This window comes from Atractosteus spatula (assembly GCF_055471065.1).
Source record: "Atractosteus spatula isolate fAtrSpa1 chromosome 10 unlocalized genomic scaffold, fAtrSpa1.hap1 SUPER_10_unloc_3, whole genome shotgun sequence".
In the NCBI taxonomy this organism is placed as follows: Eukaryota; Metazoa; Chordata; class Actinopteri; order Semionotiformes; family Lepisosteidae; genus Atractosteus; species Atractosteus spatula.
This window is the reverse complement of record NW_028296623.1, coordinates 787,287-803,342: the sequence shown is the minus strand read 5'-3', so window position 1 is coordinate 803,342 and position 16,056 is coordinate 787,287. Positions and strand designations below refer to the sequence as shown.

The 16,056-nt window shown below is 41.4% G+C and overlaps 4 non-coding genes across 4 annotated transcripts; 1 reads left to right on the top strand and 3 right to left on the bottom strand.

The window, feature by feature from the left end:
* Nucleotides 1-1,420: 1,420 nt before the first annotated feature.
* trnan-guu (transfer RNA asparagine (anticodon GUU)) lies at nucleotides 1,421-1,494 on the bottom strand. Its single transcript has one exon. It is a non-coding gene; the product is annotated as a tRNA-Asn (tRNA).
* Nucleotides 1,495-3,097: 1,603 nt separating this feature from the next.
* trnaw-cca (transfer RNA tryptophan (anticodon CCA)) lies at nucleotides 3,098-3,169 on the bottom strand. Its single transcript has one exon. It is a non-coding gene; the product is annotated as a tRNA-Trp (tRNA).
* Nucleotides 3,170-4,603: 1,434 nt separating this feature from the next.
* trnan-guu (transfer RNA asparagine (anticodon GUU)) lies at nucleotides 4,604-4,677 on the bottom strand. The gene has a single exon. It is a non-coding gene; the product is annotated as a tRNA-Asn (tRNA).
* Nucleotides 4,678-7,802: 3,125 nt separating this feature from the next.
* LOC148812371 (U4 spliceosomal RNA) lies at nucleotides 7,803-7,944 on the top strand. Its single transcript, XR_016086347.1, has one exon. It is a non-coding gene; the product is annotated as a U4 spliceosomal RNA (small nuclear RNA).
* Nucleotides 7,945-16,056: the final 8,112 nt, after the last annotated feature.

Genomic DNA, 16,056 nt, shown 5'->3' with positions numbered 1-16,056 from the left:
TCAAAAGATTTGCTTTTAATTCCCCCAAAGAGAACAATCAGCGTCCCTGAAAAATATTTTTTTCATTCTCTCCTGTGAGGAGCGCCGCTCTTCCAACGAGGGTCTCTTCTTCCCAGACCACAGATTATTCTTTCCGCCCGGCTCTCTCACAGAGAGCAGACACACCGTCTCCACTGATGTGTTTACTACATCTATAGATCTGACCCCCTACAGCCACGATATTCCTGGACAGGATATTTACCACCAGCCTCGTGAACTTCTCATCTTGACCTCTCCCAGGAGGAGCACAATTAACACAGAATCCTCTCTCCATTTAGCAAATAACACAAAACACTGTTTACCTGTCAAGACAGAAAACCAGGCTGCTCCAGGTGAGGCTTGAACTCACAACCTCGGTATGACTCCACTGCTCATGTCATTGGACATGGCCTGAACCAGGAAAGAGATTGGAAATCAAGACGTCATGGCGTTGTTTTAAAACTTGCCTACTCTTTCAATTTTTCAGTCAAATCTTTTATCTGGGAGTACTTTCAGATGATGTTAATCCTTGTCCCGATGCAAGATTCTGGGCCATGGTGCATCTTGAATAATGTTCTTATAGGCTTCAGTTTGGAAAAGTGCGCTCTTCAGAAGCTACCGAAACCGCTAATAGTTACATAACAATTAAGCAAAAGCAACGTTCGGGTTTGAAAACTAATATTACTTGCTATGAATACAAACACTGTTACAGGAGGCGTGTTAGGGCTATTTTAGCTTAGATCATCAATTCATCTGACATTTCTTCTCCATCTATATCAACAGCGTAATCGCTACTGAGCGCTAAAGGCAGGTCCTGGCAATACAATCTTCTTTAGAAAACATTTTTAAAACTATTTCCACGACCATACGTAAAGCAAAAGATACCGATTGCACGCAACTAATAAAATCTCTTTGCCAGGGACGTTGTAGCTAGATGCAAATTACAATCGAAAATGTATCAGCTTTAAAATTTTCTTTTGGATCCACAGGACGATCAGCACGAGACTCAAAATATGCCTGTGTTTGATTGTACAGCATAGATTGTACAGCATTTATGATAAAATGAAGGTAAATATATCAAAATATCAACATCCAACTTCACAGTGCTAACGTAACAATGCTTGTCAAATTCTCAAACAAATCCCCGTTGTATTTCTAAACTATTTTAGCAGAGGACGCAACAGGAGTATAAATGATATCTCCCGCCAGCCCTTCAAAGATACTTTTCCACGGGTGAATATGGTTGTCTGGGGAGTTGCGGTGTTGGTCACTATTGGACTTCCCCGGTCTCAAGTGTTGTTGTTGGACACGGGCAAAAGACTCGCATTTTCGGCAAATATAAAGAGGGTTAAGGTTTCGGCTTTAGCGGAGCCAGTGTTCACATTGACAATAATATGAAGATCGTCCCTGGGTGGGCTCGAACCACCAACCTTTCAGTTAACAGCCGAACGCGCTCGCCGATTGCGCCACAGAGACTGACGAGAGAGGCTTTTCTCCATTCGCACCTTTCCGGTCAAAAAATAAACATTGCTTGCATTTTCTTGCCAGTCGGCAATATTCCTTCTGCTCTGATAGCCAAGAATTAGATTTCATTTTTCACAAGCTGTATGAATTTCTTGAAAAACAAGTTGTTGCAGAAAGGAAATGCATTCATGCATTAAACTAAATCAAGCCCTATGCGGTTGTCCAAAATGGTACTTTCTGCACGAAAAGACAGGAAGAAAGGCACAGCTGGGATGTGGAGCCAGGATCTCCAGTTAACGAGACAGATACTTAAAGCAACTAAGCTACGGCGCCAGCAGAATTCTCCTCTTTTACAGCCGCTTGGACACACCGCTCTGAGCCATCTGCGTTCAGTAAGCACTGAGTCTGCTGGCTGAGCAAGCTGCCTCCTTTACACGCAACAGGAGCCCCGACTGTAAGAGAAACGAAGAGAAATTGCTTTTATTGTCACTTTTCATGTCCAATGCGCTTGACATCTCCCAAGGGCGGCAGAGTTCATTTACGACACTTTTCCTTTCTTTCTTCTTTCTGCACTCTTTGATGAAACAAAGCGAGAAATCATGTAAGGGAAAATGACTTTTTTTCATGGAGAAAACATGCACCAGGAAATGTTGTGTTTAGAAGACGTGAGTTAACATGAAAAGTGACCTAATATACCGGAGCAAATGCTCGTCTAGCAAGATCTGCTTTACTACAAGAGAGAAGTAGAGTGAAAGACGTGATCATTTCACGCCGTTGTGGAACAAAACGCTTTTTTCTTGGAATTCTAAATCAATTAGAAATTCAGAGCGACACATAAAGGCTTTGTCTGCTTAAAAGTGATGATTTTTAAAAACTGATAAAAATGTAGAAAACACGTTTCTCACGTAGAAATTTAAGATGGGGGTGGGGTATTACTAGTAGCGGCGCTGAACTCACCATGGTGCAATTCATTTACGTGACGGGCTAGTGGTTTAATGGATAAGGTGTCTGATTTCGGTTTATTAGATTGTCGATTCGACTTCTACCGGGGTTGTGTGATTTAAATCAGGCTCCTCAGAAATAGATGTCCGTTATGTAAATGAACCGCACCTGAAAGCAAACGGTGGGTCTGGGATCCTTTCTTTCCTGCATGAAATAGCAAATCAATACAAAAAAAAAAAACACCAATTAATGTCCAATAGCGTTAGTCATTTAAGTAAACATGAATAAACTGTAAGGTCTTGGTACATGGGAGTGGATTTCAACCACAATTAAAAAAGAGCAAATTATAATTACAGGCTTCAGACACTTTTTCATACAAAAGTGACCAAACACTCCCTAGCTTTCAGGTTTGCTTGAACCTGTAACAAAAAGGAGGTCTGAAACTTCCATTCTCTGATGTTACTGTCTCTAAAGCCGGACGTGATGTTTCGCGGAAGTGCATTGTGCCTTTTCTCTTGCCGTGTTCAAGATGCTTCGCTGCATAAGCTCCTGACTGGGTGTTCCGTACTGCGCTGTTACTTCGTTCAGATTACCCATGCGGTGTACAGATAAAACCCGACTGCGTGGTGTAAGTTCCAGCTTCGGCACCAGCAGCACCTGCAAACTCATCAGCTGACCTCGACGTGATTTGAACACGCAACCTTCTGATCTGGAGTCAGACGCGCTACCGTTGCGCCACGAGGTCACTCGCCTCAAGTGCTTTTAATTCCCCCAAAGAGAACAATCAGCGTCCCTGGAAAAGTTTTTTTTCATTCTCTCCTGTGAGGAGCGCCGCTCTTCCAACGAGGGTCTCTTCTTCCCAGACCACAGATTATTCTTTCTGCCCGGCTCTCTCACAGAGAGCAGACACACCGTCTCCACTGATGTGTTTACTACATCTATAGATCTGACCCCCTACAGCCACGATATTCCTGGACAGGATATTTACCACCAGCCTCGTGAACTTCTCATCTTGTCCTCTCCCAGGAGGAGCACAATTAACACAGAATCCTCTCTCCATTTAGCAAATAACACAAAACACTGTTTACCTGTCAAGACAGAAAGCCAGGCTGCTCCAGGTGAGGCTTGAACTCACAACCTCGGTATGACTCTACTGCTCATGTCATTGGACATGGCCTGAACCAGGAAAGAGATTGGAAATCAAGACGTCATGGCGTTGTTTTAAAACTTGCCTACTCTTTCAATTTTTCAGTCAAATCTTTTATCTGGGAGTACTTTCAGTTGATGTTAATCCTTGTCCCGATGCACGATTCTGGGCCATGGTGCATCTTGAATAATGTTCTTATAGGCTTCAGTTTGGAAAAGTGCGCTCTTCAGAAGCTACCGAAACCGCTAATGGTTACATAACACTTAAGCAAAAGCAACGTTCGGGTTTGAAAACTAATATTACTTGCTATGAATACAAACACTGTTACAGGAGGCGTGTTAGGGCTATTTTAGCTTAGATCATCAATTCATCTGACATTTCTTCTCCATCTATATCAACAGCGTAATCGCTACTGAGCGCTAAAGGCAGGTCCTGGCAATACAATCTTCTTTAGAAAACATTTTTAAAACTATTTCCACGACCATACGTAAAGTAAAAGATACCGATTGCACGCAACTAATAAAATCTCTTTTCCAGGGACGTTGTAGCTAGATGCAAATTACAATCGAAAATGTATCAGCTTTAAAATTTTCTTTTGGATCCACAGGACGATCAGCACGAGACTCAAAATATGCCTGTGTTTGATTGTACAGCATAGATTGTACAGCATTTATGTTTATATTTTTGTTAAAATGAAGGTAAATATATCAAAATATCAACATCCAACTTCACAGTGCTAACGTAACAATGCTTGTCAAATTCTCAAACAAATCCGCGTTGTATTTCTAAACTATTTTAGCAGAGGACGCAACAGGAGTATAAATGATATCTCCCGCCAGCCCTTCAAAGATACTTTTCCATGGGTGAATATGGTTGTCTGGGGAGTTGCGGTGTTGGTCACTATTGGACTTCCCCGGTCTCAAGTGTTGTTGTTGGACACGGGCAAAAGACTCGCATTTTCGGCAAATATAAAGAGGGTTAAGGTTTCGGCTTTAGCGGAGCCAGTGTTCACATTGACAATAATAAGAAGACCGTCCCTGGGTGGGCTCGAACCACCAACCTTTCAGTTAACAGCCGAACGCGCTCGCCGATTGCGCCACAGAGACTGACGAGAGAGGATTCTCTCCATTCGCACCTTTCCGGTCAAAAAATAAACATTGCTTGCATTTTCTTGCCAGTCGGCAATATTCCTTCTGCTCTGATAGCCAAGAATTAAATTTCATTTTTCACAAGCTGTATGAATTTCTTGTAAACAAGTTGTTGCAGAAAGGAAATGCATTCATGCATTAAACTAAATAAAGCCCTATGCGGTTGTCCAAAATGGTACTTTCTGCACGAAAAGACAGGAAGAAAGGCACAGCTGGGATGTAGAGCGAGGACCTCCAGTTAAAGAGACAGGTACTTAAGCAACTGAGCTACGGCGCCAGCAAAATTCTCCTCTTTTATAGCCGCTTGGACACACCGCTCTGAGCCATCTGCGTTCAGTAAGCACTGAGTCTGCTGGCTGAGCAAGCTGCCTCCTTTACACGCAACAGGAGCCCCGACTGTAAGAGAAACGAAGAGAAATGGCTTTTATTGGGCACTTTTCATATCCAATGCGCTTGACATCTCCCAAGGGCGGCAGAGTTCATTTACGACACTTTTCCTTTCTTTCTTCTTTCTGCACTCTTTGATGAAACAAAGCGAGAAATCATGTAAGGGAAAATGACTTTTTTTCATGGAGAAAACATGCACCAGGAAATGTGTTTAGAAGACGTGAGTTAACATGAAAAGTGACCTAATTTACCGGAGCAAATGCTCGCCTAGCAAGATCTGCTTTACTACAAGAGAGAAGTAGAGTGAAAGACGTGATCATTTCACGCCGTTGTGGAACAAAACGCTTTTTTCTTGGAATTCTAAATCAATTAGAAATTCAGAGCGACACATAAAGGCTTTGTCTGCTTAAAAGTGATGATTTTTAAAAACTGATAAAAATGTAGAAAACACGTTTCTCACGTAGAAATTTAAGATGGGGGTGGGGTATTACTAGTAGCGTCGCTGAACTCACCATGGTGCAATTCATTTACGTGACGGGCTAGTGGTTTAATGGATAAGGCGTCTGATTTCGGTTTATTACATTGTCGATTCGACTTCTACCGGGGTTGTGTGATTTAAATCAGGCTCCTCAGAAATAGATGTCCGTTATGTAAATAAACCGCACCAGAAACAAACGTTGGGTCTGGGTTCCTTTCTTTCCTGCATGAAATAGCAAATCGTTACAAAAAACACCAGCATAGTGTACGAAGTAATTCTTTTCGCAGTAATTAATTTATTTACTATATTTACTATATTTATTATAGACGTGTAAATAAAATAATTACTGCTAAAAGAATTTACTTCGTACTCTACGCAGATTGCCATATACCCCTAGTTGCGGCACACACGATATATACAGTAAAAAGCCTCAGGCACTGTGTTAGATGTGTTTTCGACGTTATATATGCGTTTATTAATGTCGTCGATTTCACGGTTGCAATTCGACGTTGATTATATTTCGCGGCGACTTATATATACGTATATAGCCGTATTTTCGCCGTGTTATATACGTATATTCGACAAATCACTGCCCACTGGGTAGTCATTTAAGCAAACATGAATATACTGTAAGGTCTTGGTACATGGGAGTGGATTTCAACCACAATTAAAAAAGAGCAAATTATAATTACAGGCTTCAGACACGTTTTCATACAAAAGTGACCAAACACTCCCTAACTTTCAGGTTTGCTTGAACCTATAATAAAAAACAAGTCTGAAGCTTCCGTTCTCTGATGTTCTGTCATCGGTCATGATGTTTCGCGGATGTACAGTGTGCCTTTTCTCTTGTCGTGTTCAAGATGAAACGCTGCATAAGCTCCTGACTGAGTGTTCTGTACTGCTCTGTTATTTCTTTCAGATTACCTAGGTGGTGTACAGATATAACTGAACTGCGTGGTATAATTTCCGGGTTGGGCACTAGCAGCACCTGCAAACCCATTAACTGACCTTGACGTGTTTTGAACACGCAACCTTCCAAACTGGAGTCAGACGCGCTACCGTTGCGCCACGAACTCACTGGCTAGACATGCTTTTAATTCATTCAAAGAGAAAAATCAGCGTCCCGGAAAAATATATATTTTTTTCATTCTCTCCTGTGTGGAGCGCCTCCGAGGGTCTCTTCTTCCCAGACCACAGATTATTCTTCCCGCCCGGCTCTCTCACAGAGACCAGACACACCGTCTCCACTAATGTGTTTACTACATCTATAGATCTGACCCCCTACAGCCCCGATATTCCTGGACAGGATATTTACCACCCTTTTATCGTGAACTTCTCAACTTGACCTCTCCCAGGAGAAGCACAATTAACACAGAATCCTCTCTCCATTTAGCATTTATCAAATTGCGTGGATGCAGACATCACTCAGAATCACCTGTATGATTGTCCAGAATTCAAACTGGCTGTGCTTTAATGCTTTCAAAAATGTATAGGTGACTAGCTTCCTAACAGTTTTCAACAGCATTTGAAAAGGGCTGTCGATGCATTGGGCTTGAACCGACCCCGGCTGTCTTGGGGTCTGTCTTGGAAGACAGCTATGCCCGACACTACACACCACAGAGCCCCTCAGAACATCATACGATAATGCCACTGATATCGGAAGCTTTCTCCAGCATTTGTGCTGATTCCACATATCGCGAAGGAATCATGATATTGTTCAATACTGTCGCTAGACGTTTGAGTGGGTTTCAGGGCCAGGTGGACTGTTTCCTAGAGAGTCACGAACCGCAGTGGTATTGTATTGCAGTGAGACAACACAATGCCTGCTAGACTATTCATGCTATTCGTGCTAAATTCCACAGATTGTGTTTGTCCAGTCGTGTCAGTCATCCTGAAGCTATGGAAAGTCAGACGCAAATGTGCTGTAATACTTTCAGGAAGTTAGGATTTGTTTGTGCAAAATCCGAGAACATTGCTCTGTTATCTTATATCTTTGCTCTGTCATCATCATCAAGGCTCTGTCATCTACTGCTGAAAATGAGCAGTGGATTTTTCAGAATGCCCTATGTATCCAAAGGATGTAAACTATGAAATAGTTTAACCTATATAAACCTAAAGCTATAAGGGGAAGACAAATGTGAAGCGTTACAGCAATGGCATATCATGAGATGATTAATCGCAATTTCCATAGGAGCCCCATGGTTGCCTGGCAACCGTCAGCTTTGCGCAGTGGCAGTATCGTCGCCTATGAGATTTAGCAGAGGCGCAGTTATTGCTAGTTGAAAACATTTCCCAATACCCCGCTTCCTCTGATTTGAAATACAATCAGTGGGAGCAATTTTTGACAGTCTCGTGAGAGGCTGAGCAAGGTGTTTAAAGACAAATTTTGTCATTGTATCATCATAGCACAAAGAAGCGTGTTTTTGTCTTCTCAACAGAAATGTTCTTTAGCTCTTTCAGCGTTATGCAGGGAACAACGTCCGTCGAGATCACCTTTGAGTCAGTGCAAATGTTTGTGAGCTGTCAATTAAATTTTAATATTGGTTGTACTGGTGTGCTGCTTGTCTGTGAAAAATTAATCTTCTGCTTCTTCATGCCGAATCATCTGCAAAGGTTCAGTTTATTCAATGTTTGCACACAGCACTCCATCAGGAATATTTTGTCCTAGTTCAAAAAGGACTTACTGCACGCATTCACAAACCTCACAAACCTATTAAACCAGTTTGCTGGTTAAAAGATTTTATTAAATGTGAAAAAAGGTCTGATTGTGAAAAGGTCAAAATGTTAGTGAAAAAATCAGTAACATGAGGAAAAACAAACTGTGGGAGCCCCATGACTCCCCATGTCATGCTGTATTTCTCTCACATTCTACTGGGAGTGGTGCCGTCGCTTCTGGATAAAGACTCTCAGTAGTCATTCCAGACAGGTCAGGTATGACTGTGCTTTGCCACAAGAACCTCAGAGATTGTAAACTGAGTAGTTTCAGATCACTATTTTATTAAAGGTTCAAGCAAACCTGAATACCTTTGCGAGAGACATTTCAGAATCCCAGTCAAATCCAGTATGATTGCTGGATCCTTCGAATTCGACTGAACTATAGCACAGATCTGCAGTCCACCATTAGAATACTGTGGGTGTGTTGTATAAGCCATACCGCCCAAAATAGTTCTAAAACAGGAGATGCATTCTCGTTTATGAATGTGGTATAAAGTGAAATGGTCTGGGAAGAGTCCTACGTTTGAACAGTTCCAAATAGACGTAAAGGGGTATTTACGGACTCTTTCGAAATGTAAGAACAAGCTGTGCGGACCTTATCTTTATTTACCTTGTGTAATCGTTTTTCATAAAGTGTAATTGTATTATAGCATGTACCCCTGACGATTTTCTTGATATGTTATATGTGCTCTTGTTTGTATTTTATGTAGTTTTGTTGTTCAAATAAAACATAAAAGACACAACTTTCCGGATGCGGCTGCTGTAAAAATAAAATGACATCAAGGGTGCTGTACGCAGAGGTCTGAAACCTGCTCCACAGAAGATCTTTATCCAGATGTGTTAAAGAAGTCGAGATCTCGCCATGAGAGGGGAAGCATCTCAGAAAAAGCAGGTGCAGTCGGTTCCACGGTCATAACGCCACCAAGTCGGGCGACAAGAGCAAAACCCAGCCGGCTTCCTCCGGGCAAGTAATGAGACAGAGCAACAGTGCACACTGGGTCGCGTGGCTGAGCGGTCTAAGGCGCTGGATTAAGGCTCCAGTCTCTTTTGGGGTGTGGGTTTGAATCCCACCGCTGCCAGGTGCTTCTGTTGAGGCCCCCTTTCAGCTGACTTCATACGAAAGGGAGGGAACTGCTTTTTGGCAGTCTCTCGAGAAACTAAGCAAAGTGTTTAAAGATACTTTCTCAGCTTGACATCAAGGCACAAAACAAAAACCTTCTTGCGTCCTCTCAACCCAAAAGCGCTTTGCCACTTTTTGCGTTATGCAGGGAACGACGTCTGCCCAGATCACTTTTGTGTCAATGCAAATCGCAGTGTGCCCTCCATTTTAATGTTGGCTGTGCTGGCGTGCTGCTTCTGTCTGTGAAACTTGAATGTTCTGCTTCTTCACACCGAATCGTTGGCGGGGTTTGAGCTTGTTAAATCTTTGCTCATAGTGCTCCTTTGGAAGGACTTTGTCCAAGTTCAAAAGCGATCGTGGGATTTACTTCATGCGTTCAAAAAGCATGCCTCGCACGACAGATTTAAATGGGGAATGGAGCCTGCTTCTTGCTGTTTTTCCTGTGGTTGCAGTTACAAAGTTGATCGTGCTTTCACATTCTGTTAACAGTTATCACTGGCTGAGCTTTATCAGTTGGTTGGTAAAGGAATCTCTGCTTCGGTTCCAGAAAAGTCATCTGTAGTGTGTTTTTTTCCGTGCCCATGGCAGTCTTTTAAAGCTGGTAGTATTGGCGGCGAAGTTAATTTTTTATCCTCTTTAAAAGAATAAGGACGGGCTGGGGCGAGCTCCATTTACCACTCTTTCAGCTAACCGCCGAACTTGCGAACTGATTACACTGCAGAGCCACAGGCGCCTCGCTTTTCTCCATACTCTGGGTTAGGGTGAAAAAAAAAACTTTGCTGGTATTAGCTGGCCTGCTGGGAGTACCTCTTCTTCACTGATAAGCAAGATTTGTGTTTCATCTTTCGGAAGCTGTATAGATTTCTTTCAAAACAAGTTGTTCCAGAAAGGAAACGAACACTTGCATTCACCTGAATTAAAAGGCATGGGATTTGCCCATAAGGATAAATTCTGTACAGTAAGACAGGAAGAAAGGCACCGCTGGGAATCGGACCCAGGATCTCCTGTTTACTAGACAGGCGCTTTAGCCAACTAAGCCACAGCACCGGCAAAGTGCTGTCCTTTGACAGCCATTTGGACACGTCTCAACTGCTCTGAGACATCTGCGTTCAGTGTGCACCGAGCCTGCTCGCCTTGCAAGTTGCCTCATTTACATGCGATAGCTCCACCACTAAGAGAAAGGATGAGAAATGGCTTTTATCTGGCACTTTTCATGTCAGAGGATCTCAATCTGCTTTCCGTGTACAAGAGGATGTCCAACTCATGTAGCTAAAGACGTAGACGACAGTGCTCCGCTGAAATCTTGATCTCACAGCCCTCGGCATGACTCCGCTTTGTTCTGCTTTAGACAAAGTGGGGAAAAGACTTCTTTCATCACACGTTTTGCACTGTTTACGGTGTTTGCAGTGCTCTTTCTTAAATGAAAACCAGGAATCGGCACCATATGAGGTGAGACTAGATAATATTGGAACAAGTAGCCTCGCCATTCCATGCGTGACATGAGCAAAGTGTAATTCCTGTCTTTATAGTGTGCTTGTTAGAGACTTAGCTGGCACCCAGAGCGCTTTAAATCTGGGAGTCAGCAGCCCAAGACAAGAGAGCTTCCTTTTATGTTTTTTGCGTGAAGGGGGGAAACCATGCGTGTGCTGCAAACGATCTTAGTATCGAAGTGCCGTCCCACATAACCGATCCGAACAATCTGCTTTACAGAAGAGCACTGCCAGAGCTTATCGTTGGCAAACTGAAGACCAGGCTGACCTCTTCTGTGACTCTTGAACACTGAATCTCAAGGTTGTGAATTCAAGCTCCATGCTGGCGGGAAGTTCCATAGGTAATGATCACATTTTCTTGCATGCTAATCAAAAGAAATATTAAGAAACTTTCCCGATACCAGTTTTTTACAAAAGTAAAGGCACACGGCACATGTGTGCCACATCACGTCCGAGTTTAGTGACAACTACCTCAGAGATTGTAAGCTGGCACAAAACAAAGTTTCAGATCAGATCACTTTTTTTATCAAAGGTTCAAGCAAACCCGAATACTTTTGCAAGAGACTTTTCAGAATCCCAGTCAAATCCAGTACGATTGCTGGATCCTTCGAATTCGACTGAACTATAGTACAGATCTGCAGTCCACCATTAGAATACTGTGGGTGTGTTGTATAAGCCATACTGCCCAAAATAGTTCAAAAACAGGAGATGCATCCTTGTTTAGGAATGTGGTATAAAGTGAAATAGTCTGGGAAGAGTCCTACGTTTGAACAGTTCAAAATAGACGTTAAGGGGTATTTACGGACTCTTTCGAAATGTAAGAACAAGTTCTGCGGACCTTTTCTTTATTTACCTTGTGTAATCATTTTTCATAAAGTGTAATTGTATTATAGCATGTACCGCTGACGATTTTCTTGATACGTTATATGTGCTCTTTTTTGTATTGTATGTAGTTCTGTTGTTCAAATAAAAAGTAAAAGACACAACTTTCCGGATGCGGCTGCTGTAAAAATAAAATGACATCAAGGGCGCTGTACGCAGAGGTGTGAAGCCTGTTTCACAGAAGAACTATATCCAGAGGTGTTAAAGAATTCGAGATCTTGCCATGAGAGGGGAAGCATCTCAGAAAAAGCAGGTGCAGTTGGTTCCACGGTCATAACACCACTAAGTTGGGCGACAAGAGCAAAAGCCACCCAGTTTCTTCCAGGCAGGTAATGTGGCTGTGTGGTTTAAGGCTCTGTCTTAACGCTTCAGTCTTTTCGGAGGTGTGGGTTCCAATCCCTTTGCTGCCTGGTGTTTTTGTGTTAAAACTACCTTCCTACTGTTTAGGAATCCAATGGGGGGCATGTGTTTTTTGATAAATGGAGCAAAAGCTATTTTATCAGCTTAACATCAAAGCAGGGAAAAAAATGATTCGTCTTCTCAACACAAATTCTCATTTCCACCTTCAGCAGGGATGTTTGTCTACCAAGATCACTTTTGAGTCAGTTCAAATCACAGTGTGCCCTCAATTATGATGTCGGTTGTGTTCCTTTTATCGTTCTGCGTCTTCAAGTCGAGTCGTCCTCAGAGGTAGAGCTGATAAAGTCTTTCTGCATAGTGCTCTATCAGAAATAACTTGTTCAAGTTCAAAAGAGATCGTGGGTTTTACTTCAAGCGATCACAAAGCATACCTCACATGTCAGATTTAAGTGGGGAATTGATTCTGTTTTTTTATGTTCTGCTAGAGTATCTATTGGCTTGCCTTTATCAGCTGTGTTGGAAAGATAATCTGTGCTTCGTCTCAGAAAAAAATCATCAGTACCGTCATTTTATTCTGTGCGTATGGCCGTTATTTAAAGTATATAAAAATCACGAGTTCATAGATTTCTCCAAATATCAACGACACCTTGTAAACCTGTGATAAGAATTCCTTCAATCCAATAGTTTCACTCCAGGGAAAAGGCATAGAGAATTCTTATTTAAAGACAACATCTGTATTGGATTGCATGTAAGCAGGCATCACTCAGAATTCCTAATATGATTTTGAATTCAGTTTTGCAGTTCTTTAGTGTTTTACTACTTTCAGAGAGTCCTTTATTGACCTTGCTGAAGCAGAGAAGCGACATAATCACAAATGTGACCAGTTTTTTTGCTGTTTCTGGTTAATAATGATTATTATTTTGTATTTTGATTAGTATTTTTCGTAGCATTCTTCTTCAGCTTTTAAGTTATTTGGTGAGCAAGAACCACTGAGAACGAATCTGAATGTGTGAGCCCATTTCAAAAAATAAAAAAAATAAGTTATATAAATCAAACCTTTTCTTCTGTAGTAATTTCATTTGATATTAAAATTAGTCCTGATTTACAATTTTTGGACATGGTTCATCTTAAATAATTTTGTAATAAGTTTCAGTTTAGGAAGATCATGCCCAGAAGCTACCAAAACTGGTAATGTTCACATAATGTGTAATGCAATAGCAGCAGTTGGGGTGGGAAACAAAAGGCATTTTTTGGTATGAATCCTAAAACTTCATAGAGGGCGTTCTAGGATTTCTTGCTTCAGATAAAGCTGTCAATACAACATAGATTTCTACTCAGTCAATATCAGCAGTGTTATCACTACCGAACGCTAAATATAGATCCTGGCAATACTTCATGAGTTGTTCATTAGAAAATTGTTTATGTTTTTTTTAACATATTTTCAATACCAGACAAAAAATCGAAAGTTTCAATTTCATGCAACTGATGAAATCTCTCTTCGATGGAAGTTATAAGTACAGTACATCCAAAATACTGCAGAATCAATCAAATTTACATGTTTCTTGTGGATCCAGAAGATCATTTTGAGACTAAAAACATGCCTGTCTTTTCTTTTTTCGAGGACGAAGGAGTAGCAGCAGGAGTAGCAGTAATGGCAAGAACACTTTTAGAGTTCAGCACTTCTCATTTCTAATGCAGAGCCATCGACTCGGAAAGCACCGCTCGCGATAAAAGAAATTGCAGAATTGCTGCCTACACGCTTTGAATTGCTGGCATTCTCTGAAAGCGTTCCTTTTTGAGGGTTCATGAAATTCCTCACATTTGAGCCAACACTAAAATATTTCATTCGGGGTCGCCTAATTCATAGTGCAAACCGAATCTACAGGGGAATGCTGTGGCACATGAAGCCGTTTGTTATTCTGTTGTGAGGTGTGAGGGGCGGAATGCAAATCGAGTTGGTGAATAGAAAATGAAACAGGAGTCACTTCTTGAGCTACGAATTCCAAAAAGTATGAAAACCTGTGCATTTTAACAGTGCAGAATACTCACAAATTGCACTGAGTTGCTTCCTTTCTTCTGCTGCTTTTATATTTCAGTCATTCACTGTCAGCTAGCACTGGAACAATTCAAGAGAGGTAAAAACAGAGGCTGTCAGGAGTGGGATTTGAACCCACACCTCTATTTGGAGACCAGAATACCCTAGCCAGCTGGAAAGACACAGGCTTTTGAATCTGACACCTTAGACCACTCGGCCACCCTAACAAGCAAAAGCAAGGGGTGTGCTGAATGTACCAGTAGTTGACTAAACTGAGTTTCTTCCCTGAAATTATTTGCTTGCGAAGAGCCAAGTTGCCTTGAATGGATCTTGGAATTCAAATATACAGATGGATTGTTATTCGGTTGTGAGTTTTGAGGGGAGTATTATAAATTGAGTTGGTGAAAATGTGCTTTTTGTTAGTCTGTCGGGAGGCTGCACAAGGTGTTTAGAGGGAGAACGTCTAAAAGGTAGGCTCTCTATGTTTCTATGTTCTCTATGTTTAACATCAAGGCAGATTTTTTTTTTCTCAATGGAAATGCTCTTTGGCGCTTTCAACTTTACGTAGGGAACAACGTCTGCCGAGATCACTTTTGAGCTAGTGCACATGGTAATGTGCCACCAAGTACATTTAATATTGGCTGTTGTAGCGAGCTGCTTTTGTTTGTGAAGCTTTTACTTCTTCAAGCTGAATTATCGGCAGGAGTAGCTTATTAAATCTTTGCTCATAGCGCTCCATCAGAAATACCTTGTCCATGTTCAAAAGAGATCAGGGGATTTACTTCATACTTTCACATAGCATACCTTACACGAAAGATTTAAATGGGGAATTGATTGTGTTTCTTGATGTTGTTCCTGTGGTTGCCTTGGTTACAATGGTGAACATTCTTCCACGTTCTGCTAGAGTATCCACTGGGTGGGCTTTATCAATTGGCTCGGATAGGTCATCAGTGCTCCGTCTCCAGAAAAATAATCAGCACTGTCTTTTTTCTGTGCGCATGACCGTCTTTTAAAACATATAAAATCACGAGTTCATTGATTTCTCCAAATAACAACAATACATTTTAACAAAGTGGTTAGCATTCCTCCAATCCAATAGTTTTACTCCAAGTAAAAAGCAGCGCAATATATAGAGAGATGATATTCAAAGATTTCAACGTTCTTATTGGATTGCCTGTATGCAGATATCGCTCAGAATTGCTAATATGATTTTAATTCGGTTTTTCTCTACTACTTTCAGAGTCTTTTATTGACCTTGCTGAAGCAGAGAAGTGACATAATCACAAATATGACCAGTTGTGCAGCTGTTTCTGGATAATAATGATTAAAGTGAAAAAAAAACAGCTCCTTGCATTCAGAGCAAGAGCAACCAATGCGCTCGCTTTTTGAGTTGGGTATTTTACAAGCTACTCTTCCTTAGCTGGAAAGTTATTTGGCGAGCAAGGACCTCTGAATCCATCAAGAAGACAGAAAATCTAATATCGCACTGCTGTCTTGTGTACAAAATATTTGTTCAGCTCTAACGTCTGTGTGCTTTAACAAGGCATCTCAAAAGGATGTATTAAATAAGAAAATGATCCTTTCTGTTACCATTCCTGTGGTTGGAGCATTGTTTCGCCCTTTTACATTCTACAATTTTTACAGACAAGGTTTTATCACTGGAGTTGTACAGAACAAGTGTGCATCAGTCCATGAAAATCATCAGTACTGCTGTTTTTCTATGCATAGTTTAATCAAGAGCACTTAAAAGATGCAAAAGATAGATTGTGTTCTGTGAGCACCTGCACATCTCTAAGTCACTTCCACACCCTTCTATGTCGGGGATGTACCTCAGTGGTAGAGCGTATGCTTTGCATGTATGAGGTCCTGA